This window comes from Pinus tabuliformis, chromosome 5_1 (assembly GCF_031772625.1).
Source record: "Pinus tabuliformis cultivar Carrire ecotype Pingquan chromosome 5_1, CPIR1, whole genome shotgun sequence".
Lineage (NCBI taxonomy): Eukaryota > Viridiplantae > Streptophyta > Pinopsida > Pinales > Pinaceae > Pinus > Pinus tabuliformis.
The window spans coordinates 935,562,376-935,571,655 of NC_142305.1; the positions used below are offsets into that span (position 1 = coordinate 935,562,376).

At 42.6% G+C, this 9,280-nt stretch overlaps 1 pseudogene; it reads right to left on the reverse strand.

Moving 5' to 3' along the window:
• Positions 1–5,362: 5,362 nt before the first annotated feature.
• On the reverse strand, positions 5,363–5,974 carry LOC149167851 (ATPase 1, plasma membrane-type pseudogene; annotated as a pseudogene).
• Between the last annotated feature and the right edge of the window lie 3,306 nt (positions 5,975–9,280).

A 9,280-nucleotide genomic window follows, 5' to 3' on the forward strand; every position in this document is an offset into this window, starting at 1 on the left:
GCATCTAGCACTATGCCTACCTCAGGTTCATTCATTCAGAACCCGAACTCACAACCGATGGTGAATTCTACAGTTACTTCAGTCCTGGTGCAACCCACCATTCCAAATCCTCTTGTTTTGTCGGTCCAAGTAACCTGTCCGGTTCAACCGACGGTCTCAAGTCATGTCTCTGTCAGTTCTTCGATCCCTCCAATAAGTGGACAGGCTGTGCCACCGCCTGGGGGGCAAAGTTTGAATGTTTCTATGATGTCTGGTACAACCAATGTGAGTGGCTCACAAGCTCACATGGTTGGAATGAACCAGCCCTCTTCGGGTGCCATTTTAAACCCTATTGGTCCTGCTGGATCGAGTAATGTCTAGTACCAACAGCCGAACCTTGTTGGTCCATCTGGGTCAAGTAACATCTAGTACTAGTAGCCTAATATGGCTCAAGTTTAGTACCAACCTCCTTATGTTCCATATGGTTCACAAGCGATGGTTAATCCGCCCTACATCCCTCAGCCTGGACCTTATGTCCAGCTTGTTTCATCTGTCGCGCCTGGTGGGTATAGCCAGATACAATTTGGGAACTTTCAAGGTGTCATTCCAAGAACTGTTCAAGCACCTTTGCGACATCAAGGATAACTTTTGCAACAGCAAGGGCAATCTTCGTTGCAACAAGGGCCATCCATGCAGCAGCAAGACCAGATGACGTCGCAGCACGGACAACTGCAACAACTGCAGGGGCAACCCTCACAACCATTGCAGCAAACCATGCAGCCACAAGTGCAGTATGCACCACAATTCTCCCAGCCTATGCCTTCATAAGGTCAACCTATGCAGCCGCAAGTGCAGTATGCACCACAATTCTCCCAGCCTATGCCTTCATAAGGTCAACCTATGCAGTCGCAAGGACAGCCTTTACAACTGAAAGGTCAGCCCTTGCAGCAGCAAGGTCAACCCAGGCAGCAACAACCCTTATACTCATATCAACAAGGTCAACCTTTCCAAGGGCAAGGTCAAGGTCAAGTCCTACAGTAGCAGGTGAAAAATCCTTATGTCCAAGGGCAATAGGTTCAGCCTCATTTGTTCCAAGGATAGCAGGTCTAAAATCCTTATGTCCAAGGGCAGCAAGTGAAGAATCCTTACGTCCAAGGGCAGCAGGTCCAAAACCCTTTTTTCCAGGGTAGCAAATCCAAAACCCTTATGCTCAGGGACATCAAGTGCAAAATCCATATGTCCAAGACTAGCAGGCTCAACAACCTTTTAACCTGTATGTTGTTTATCAACAGCATATGGTCGGATAGTTTCAAGGCTTTCAAGGTCAAAATCTTTCCTTATGGGTAAGGTAACTTACAGTGGGGGCAAAATCAAATTCCATATGGAAAAAATCCTCCACTATGGGGACAAAATCCTTACCAACAGGGATGGGCCCCCTTATCGACCTCAAATGCCTTTCAATACCCAATTGTCGTTTTTGGCTACACTGGAATTGTCAGATGTGTCTAGACTCACGAATGACCCAATTCTTCATTTGCCATACTGGCCTCCAGTTCCATCCAATATTCCAAGCAATTGTCTGAAGTTTTAAGGAAAAGCAAAAGAGGATCCACAAGCCCACGTGATGACATATCACCTCTGGTGCTCCTTGAATTCTTACGTTGATGATTCCATTTATCTTCAGATTTTCAAATGAACTCTTACGGGTGCTGCAGCCAAATGTATATTGAGCTACCTCGAAATACCTATCATGACTTTAACACTCTTGTCATGGCCTTTCTCACACATTTCCAGCCACCGGTTCACTATGAAACTCGCACTCATCTGCTAACGTCGCTCACATAAGACACTACAACCCACATCTCCAATCACATCCATGAATGGAGACGTAGACTCCATCTGATTAATTTTTATATTATTGATCAGTTGTTGACCAAGTGGTTCACCAAATCATCCGTCAACAAAATTGCTTAGGACATTGCTATGGGTGGATGCGTCACTGAACAAGCCAGTATGTAAACCTCATTTATTCACAATCTGGTACGTTATATGATGTGTTCCTTGATGCACCCAGACCATCATCTGATCTGATGACATCTAAGTCTCCGGCTACGCCTCCTATTGATGGAGTAATTGGTTCTGTGACTCAGACCCCTGCAAAATCTTCTTCCAAAGAGAAGTCAGTCTCTAACATTGCTCCCAATGATTCCTATCGCATCTCACCAAGCTCTGGTAAAACCTCATAGGTTCACGCTGTTGAGTCTACCGCAGCGGACAAATCCTCTAAAGGTAACAAGAAAGGCAAAGGCAAGGGTAAAATCGATGCCTCGAAAAAGGGTCCTCCTAAGTCATCTGCTGGTGATGCTTCCCAACAGAAGCCCAAATATCAATGCCTCATCTGTGAGGAGGATCATTATACTAAGGATTGTCCTAGATGATTCGAAGTTAGTCGTTTGCTCAAGGGGACCCCAGCTGTCCTGAAAGAGCCCTTTCCGTCCCAGCAGACCCAAATGGTAGACCACCCTCATTCATCTGCTTCCATAGGTTCACAAGTGTTCATGATGAGTACACCAATTAATGTGGCCACTAGGTGAAAATATTATCAAACTCCTACCCCGACAGCAGAGAAAGAGAAATAAGGTACCCCTTCTTCTGCCTCATCCAATTCTAGTCCTCTCCATATAGAGCGAGATAATCCTAATTCTACCATTTGACCACCTTCTTGAGGTGTGCTATAAAAGTCCTCATACAATCCTAACGCTCGAGCCGCTCAACATTATAACATTGTTGAAGATTTGCCTCAAGCACCATCATCTATGTCTACTCTCGAGGTCCTTCAAAGTTGTCCTTCTCAGCGAAAATCGTTACTGTCGGCTATTGGGGGTATTGATCCAGCTGACTCTAATCTCATTTTTTTTGACCTAGAAAACCACGTTCCGCGGTTACCTCATCAGATTTCCTTTCTCATTTAGGTGATCATAAATGAGAAAACAATTCATAGCACCGTCATCGATGAAGGTGCTTTTACCTGCATCATGTATGTTGCTTGCTGGAAGGAAATTGGTTCTCCTACTTTGAACCGGTCCCCTAACACATTGGAAGCTTTTGACAGATGCGATTTGCGACCATTCAGTGTCCTTCCCAACCTTGTCGTTACTTTGGAGGGAAAGATGGTACACGTCGAAGTAGAGATCATTGACACTAATCTTAACTACAATCTTCTACTTGGACAGAGTTGGACCCATGCCATGCATGTTGTAGCCTCCTCCCTTTTCTGTGTGATTCATTTTCCCCATCAAGGGAAGATAGTCACAGTCGACCAACTGTCCTTCTTTGCCTCTTCCTCCTCAAATGGAAATGTTTCGTATGTCAAGCACATTGGTGCTCCTTATGAGAGTGTAGGGGCAGGACACTTTAAAGATCCTGCCTTGATGGGCATTTTTCCGCTCCCACCTCCTCATGTTGCCTCTGTCAACATGATTTCAATCAAGTTTGATCCTTGGGTCATTCCTTCACGAGATCTTGTTGATACGTGGGGCGAGGTTATGCCGTTAAGTCCCGCCGAAATTAATTACGTGGAAATTGTTTCAGCTTCCCCTTCGGTGTCCTATTATCATCCTATTTCGAGAACATTTCTCGATGCCTATTCTCAATACCCGTGGCTTGGTTCTTCAGAATCTCCTGATCCCTTAGCCGAGACTTTTATTTCTGACGAGAGTATCATGGAAGTAATGTCTCTGGAGGAATTACCTTGGAATGATACTCACCATCATTCCTCGTTCTTGCCTAGCTCGGCAGACATGTATACTTGTCTCAAGAATTTCACTTCTCAGTCCCTGACCCTACCCCCTTAGACACCGATTATGACTCATGAAGTTTGGTTGGAAGGGAACATGGGTAACATTACCCAAACAATGCCCATTGATATTTCTATCTAGCCTGGTGTCGTTGAAAATGCCCATATCGGGGTAACTTGTTCTCCAGAAGAGATCAAGCTCTATACTCGTTTGTTCCAAGAGTTTCGGGATGTTTTTGCGTGGTCATATGAAGAAATGCTCGGCATTGAACCAAGTATATTCATGCACGAGATTCCAACTTATCCTCATGCGAAGCCCATTCGCCAACAGCTTCATCCAGTGCACCCTAGAAAAGTGGCCGCCATCAATGGTGAAGTTGAAAAACTTCTAAAAGCTGGATTTATTTATCGAATCCCTCTTACAGATTAGGTGTCGAATATTGTACCAGTTGTTAGCGCTTGAGATTTCACCCTAGGCTGAGGAAGGTAAACCTTCAAGGCAACATCAAACCATTTCACCTCGTAGCTAGCCCTACGGGGTATGAGAAGGCTCTCTCTGGTCTATCTCGGTAAAATCTTCAATGGCGAGATGACCCACAAAAGTAACACTAATATTAGGCTAGTAAACTGATTAGGAAGGTTGATTTGGGGGTTTTTAATGACGGGGTTTTTCTGGGCTGCATGGGCAAAATCACAGCTTCAAACAGAGAAATATAATGAACAACACAGGTTGACGACTGAGGCAAGGTAGGCAAGGAATTTAGCATCAAATCTAGATTTTTAAATGGGATGGCAAGACTGGTGAGGAGCTAAGGAGGGCAAATAATACTTTGAATCCTCCTTAAACAGAAGAAAACATTGAATATGAGCAAATTTATAGGAGGAGCATACAATACTATGAATTCCTACCTAAACACTTCATTTGCTCAATTAGATATGATCATGAGGTGAATGAAACATAACAGTTTACATATGAGACAAAGGGAAAACTTATGCTAAATTAACATACCACATGAATCTCAGAAGTTAGAGCTGTGAAATTTTCATTAAAAATCCCTGCAGAAAACTGTACATTGAAAGCTCTGTTCCAGCACTCAGCACTCAGAAACTCTCCCCTCTCTCTCCCCTTTTTTTTACAATATATTAAATATAACTCAGAAAAAACCAATCGATGAAAGATGGGGGGCGGTTTCACTTGAAATCTTAAAAATAGGAAAAAGTCTGCTTAAGGAACAGCGTTACAATTTGTTTGTTGATAACCAATGAATAGGCAAAACCTGTAGCTGAATCTTCTGATCGGCAACTGAAGACCCAAAATAGACCAACCAATTCGTTTTCTATGCTGGGATAGTTATATGTATTTCAATTTGGCTTTTGACTTTACGTTGCATTTGAATGAGAACTAAAACAACAGTAGCGTAATATCTTCTCCAAAAACTTTTCCCTACAGGTCAATAAAAATAATGAGCTGTTCAACCATAATTGCCAGAATAAAGAGAATCACCATTTTTTCTAAAACAGAACGTCGTTTCCCTTGAATTCCTCTGATGGCCGACACATGGAGCGCAAATCCAGTTGAAACATTAATTAAAATCTGGGGAAATAGGAGTCGAATCCTATTCTGTTGCGTTTGATGTCTTTGTGGCGTGAAAGATCTTTTTGATTCCTATCAACGCTCAATTTGTTGAGAGTGAGTGTCCCGGTTTTATCACTGCAAAGAATTTTCAGGGCAGCCATTTCCTCTATAGCAGTCATTCACTTCGCAATAGGAATTCCACTAATCAAAAGCACCAAGAGGTTGTTAATTCCATCTCTGTACTGTCGATGTTGAATAGGGTACATGACAACGATTTCTATGGCAATTCCAATTGCAATCGAACATATACAGTAGTTACCAATTGCAGTAAGAACCTTTTGGAAATGACCCACTTGGTTTGTGCTATCCACCAAATGAGCTGCCTTTCCGAAGAAGGTGTGAACTTCAGTAGCAATAACCACGGCTTCAATTTCTCCTTGTTTACAAGTAGAATCTGAGTAAACTTCATCTCCGGGATTCTTAGTCACTGGGAGAGACTCTCCGGTTAGAGCTGACTGATCGATCTTTAAAGGATCTCCTTCAAGCAGGCGAGCATCCGCAGGAACGATATCTCCCAATTTAATACTGACTACATCACCAGGAACAAGAAGACTAGCGTCCATTTAGGAAAATATTATACATCGACAGCCCCGGTTTTGTAAAAGTATTTTCTCCAAGCTGCGTTAGCAAATTTAAAGCCTCATCAAGATAGCCACCTTTACAAAGGGCACACAGAATATATAGATAACCACTTTGGCCAATGTTTAGCTTCTTTTCCTCCATCTCAACAGCTCCATAGCAAACTGTGGGTCTGGAGCTTTCGAGCAGTACTCAAGTAAGGACATCAAATCACCAATTGCCAGACAATCCTCCAGAGACCCAAGATATTTCAGGAGATTGACTGCCATTTTCTTATCTCCCGAGTGCAGTGCATAAAGAATTTGCACTTTTAAAGACTGCTTTAATAGAACTGCTCCATCACCACCCATTTGACTACCTGTTCTCCATTGCCGAGAAGTGAAGGCATCAGTAATCAAGCCTTGAGAAGCACTAGGTGAACTTGATGACTGAAATTGTATTGCAGGACAACCCAGCCCCTGAAGGAGATGGCATCACAAAGATCTGTAAATTCTAGCTTATTTATCTTGAAATCATGACTGTAGAGCTGCTTTGAAATCCTCAGCTGCCAAACGTAACTTCCCTTTCAGTGCCAAAGGAGAACTTACACATAGTAAAAATAACTTGATGAATTTGAGAGTAACACAAAACAGACCCGAATTCAACTGTCATAGCCATGTGCCGCATGCTTCTTGGAAAGATCTATCATTCCACGGATTTTGATATGAGCCTGTATGTCTGGAAATCATAGGCTTTTTGCTATTTATGATCAATTGTTGGGTGTAATTTAATGGCTCAAACATTCATAGCTAACGAAAGTGACTCTGGACAACCAATGCCAGAAACCATATTGTGCACTACGTTCAGAGGAATCACTGAAGCTTCGCACTATAATCTGAAAAAAATGGCACGGGACCATTTTGCTACCAAAATAGGGATTTCCTCCTCAAGTAAACATTCCAACATTGCCATGATATATTGATATTTTTCTTTTGATATCAAATCTGTATGATGCAAAACTATTATATCTGCCCGTCTCAATGCAATCAAATGTTCCCTCAATGGCCTACGTGGTATCAACCTTCTATTGCCCCAAAGGGTTATACAATTTACCATTATAATCTCCATGTCCCTGAACAAGCTCCAATGGTAATAAAGAGACTAGCAGTCATCATGTTGTGCTATTCAGCCAGCTTATTCATTGTTGGGCAATTCCAGTGAATGGACTGTCACCAGGCAGTTTATGTCTGTACAACCTTGTCCCACACATGAAAACAGAGAGTGCTATTGCCATTGCCATGGTTGGGATACAAAACCCCAAACCCCATTCAACATTTTCTAGACTGTACATGAGGACAGATATAGACACAACCAAGCCACTGGACATTCCAAAGTACCACCAATTGAAGAATGAACTCTTGTGCTTCCTCTGGGTCTCGGTTATCAAACTGGTCTGCCCAAATGCTTGCAGACAAGGTTTGTGCTTTTGCAGAGATAGGAGCTGAGGAAGCTGCTCCCTTTTGAAGAGCTGAAGAATAAATTACATAATCTAGAACAACATTTTAATGATTTCTTCTTCAAAACCCTGTTTTGAAGAAGAATCAATCTCTGACATGAGACGGAGTCTAACATCGGCTCCATTTGGGATGGCAGCTGCAGCTTCCTGGAGGTGCCAAGAACCGCAGAACTTTGGGAGAGCAGACAGTGCCTCCATCCATTGGGCAATGGAGTCATCATCAACACAACTGAAACTGAACTCAAACTGATTTGATCTCAAGACTGAAATGACTGAAAAACAACTTAACAATCTTCAAGCCAACTAAAACAAGATGCTGCCCTTATGGCTGCTTATTTATTTACAAAACCTACTCTAATCTGCTGTACAAATAATAGATCAGGTAATGCTAAAATGCCATATTAACCATTCAAGTAAACCTGGAAATGAAGCCGTTTGAGAATGCTGCCACGAAGTCACAGATGCAGTTGCTGGCAGCCCTTCATGTGAGTACTGAGCTTGGTCACGGAAAAGACAGCCTGATCTGTCAATCAAACTGAAAAATGTGTCCATGTATACCGTAATAGGATCACGGACACCGGACTCTGTTGGCTGCCCCAACTCTGCAACACATGCTTCCAGCTGCACATTGTCAATGTATACCTCTATAGGCAAGTCTGTTATTGCTTGTTGTGAAGGAAGAAGGATTTCCAAGAACTTTTTAGGGTCTTGGAAATCATAAGACTGAATCTGCTCATCTAACCATTGAATCTCCTTCTCGATTCTTTCAACAAGTAACTCACAGACGCTAGGATGATAATTCGGAGATTTCAAACATTGAAGGAAAAAACTTAAAACTTCTTCATTAATTTCAACATCCACTAAGCATTCTCTAAATTTGTTTAGAGCTTCACACAGTGCAGGGTTTGCCACATACCCTACCATTGCATGAACAAATCAATAGGCACTGGAATGTCTGGATCGAATTGGAGTCGCCGGGTGAATGGTTCAGCCTGCATAAGTGTCTGACTGCTGTCCACCATCAGCATCAGATCTGCACCTTGATCGCATGTACTGGGGTAAAATGCAACCGAAGTGTTGTTTTCACAAGCTCACGGAGATTGACTGAAGCAGCGTTTATCTACTAACGCTGATGTAAAACAAGAGCGTTTTCGAAGGCTCCTGGCATAACTTCAGGCTCCGTCTAAGACTTATGAAACAAACACATCAATGAACAAAGGATTAGATGTTCTCCCCAGTATGGTCGCCAATATGTTAGCGCTTGGAATTCACCTAGGCTGAGATAGACAAACTCTCAAGGCTACATCAAACCATTTCACCTCGTAGCTAGCCCTACGAGGTATGAGAAGGCTCTCTCGGGTCAGATTCGGTAGATCTTTCAATAGGATAAGCTGACCAATTAAGGATAAAGATCTTAGGCTAGTAAATTGATAAGGGAGGTTGATTTAAAGATTTTTGGGGCTTTTGGTGGCAATTTGGAGGGAGTGCAATTCAGGGTGCGGGGATTGGGCTCAGTTTTTGCAGGGGGATCTTTGGGGCAAGGTAGGAGTGAGTGCTGATGCCTTAATCTGAGATGGAGGATCAGGAATGATAGAGGAGGAGCTAAAGAGGGCAAACAACAACTTTGAATCCTCTTTAGACAGTGGAAAACATAGATATTGAACAAAATTAAAAGCTGAGCATGGCATGCATGAATTCAAACTTTATCACTTCATCTGTTCAATTAGCAGCAAAGAAAGAGATGGAACACATAAACACACTTACAATAACATGTAGAGAACACACCATCAACACA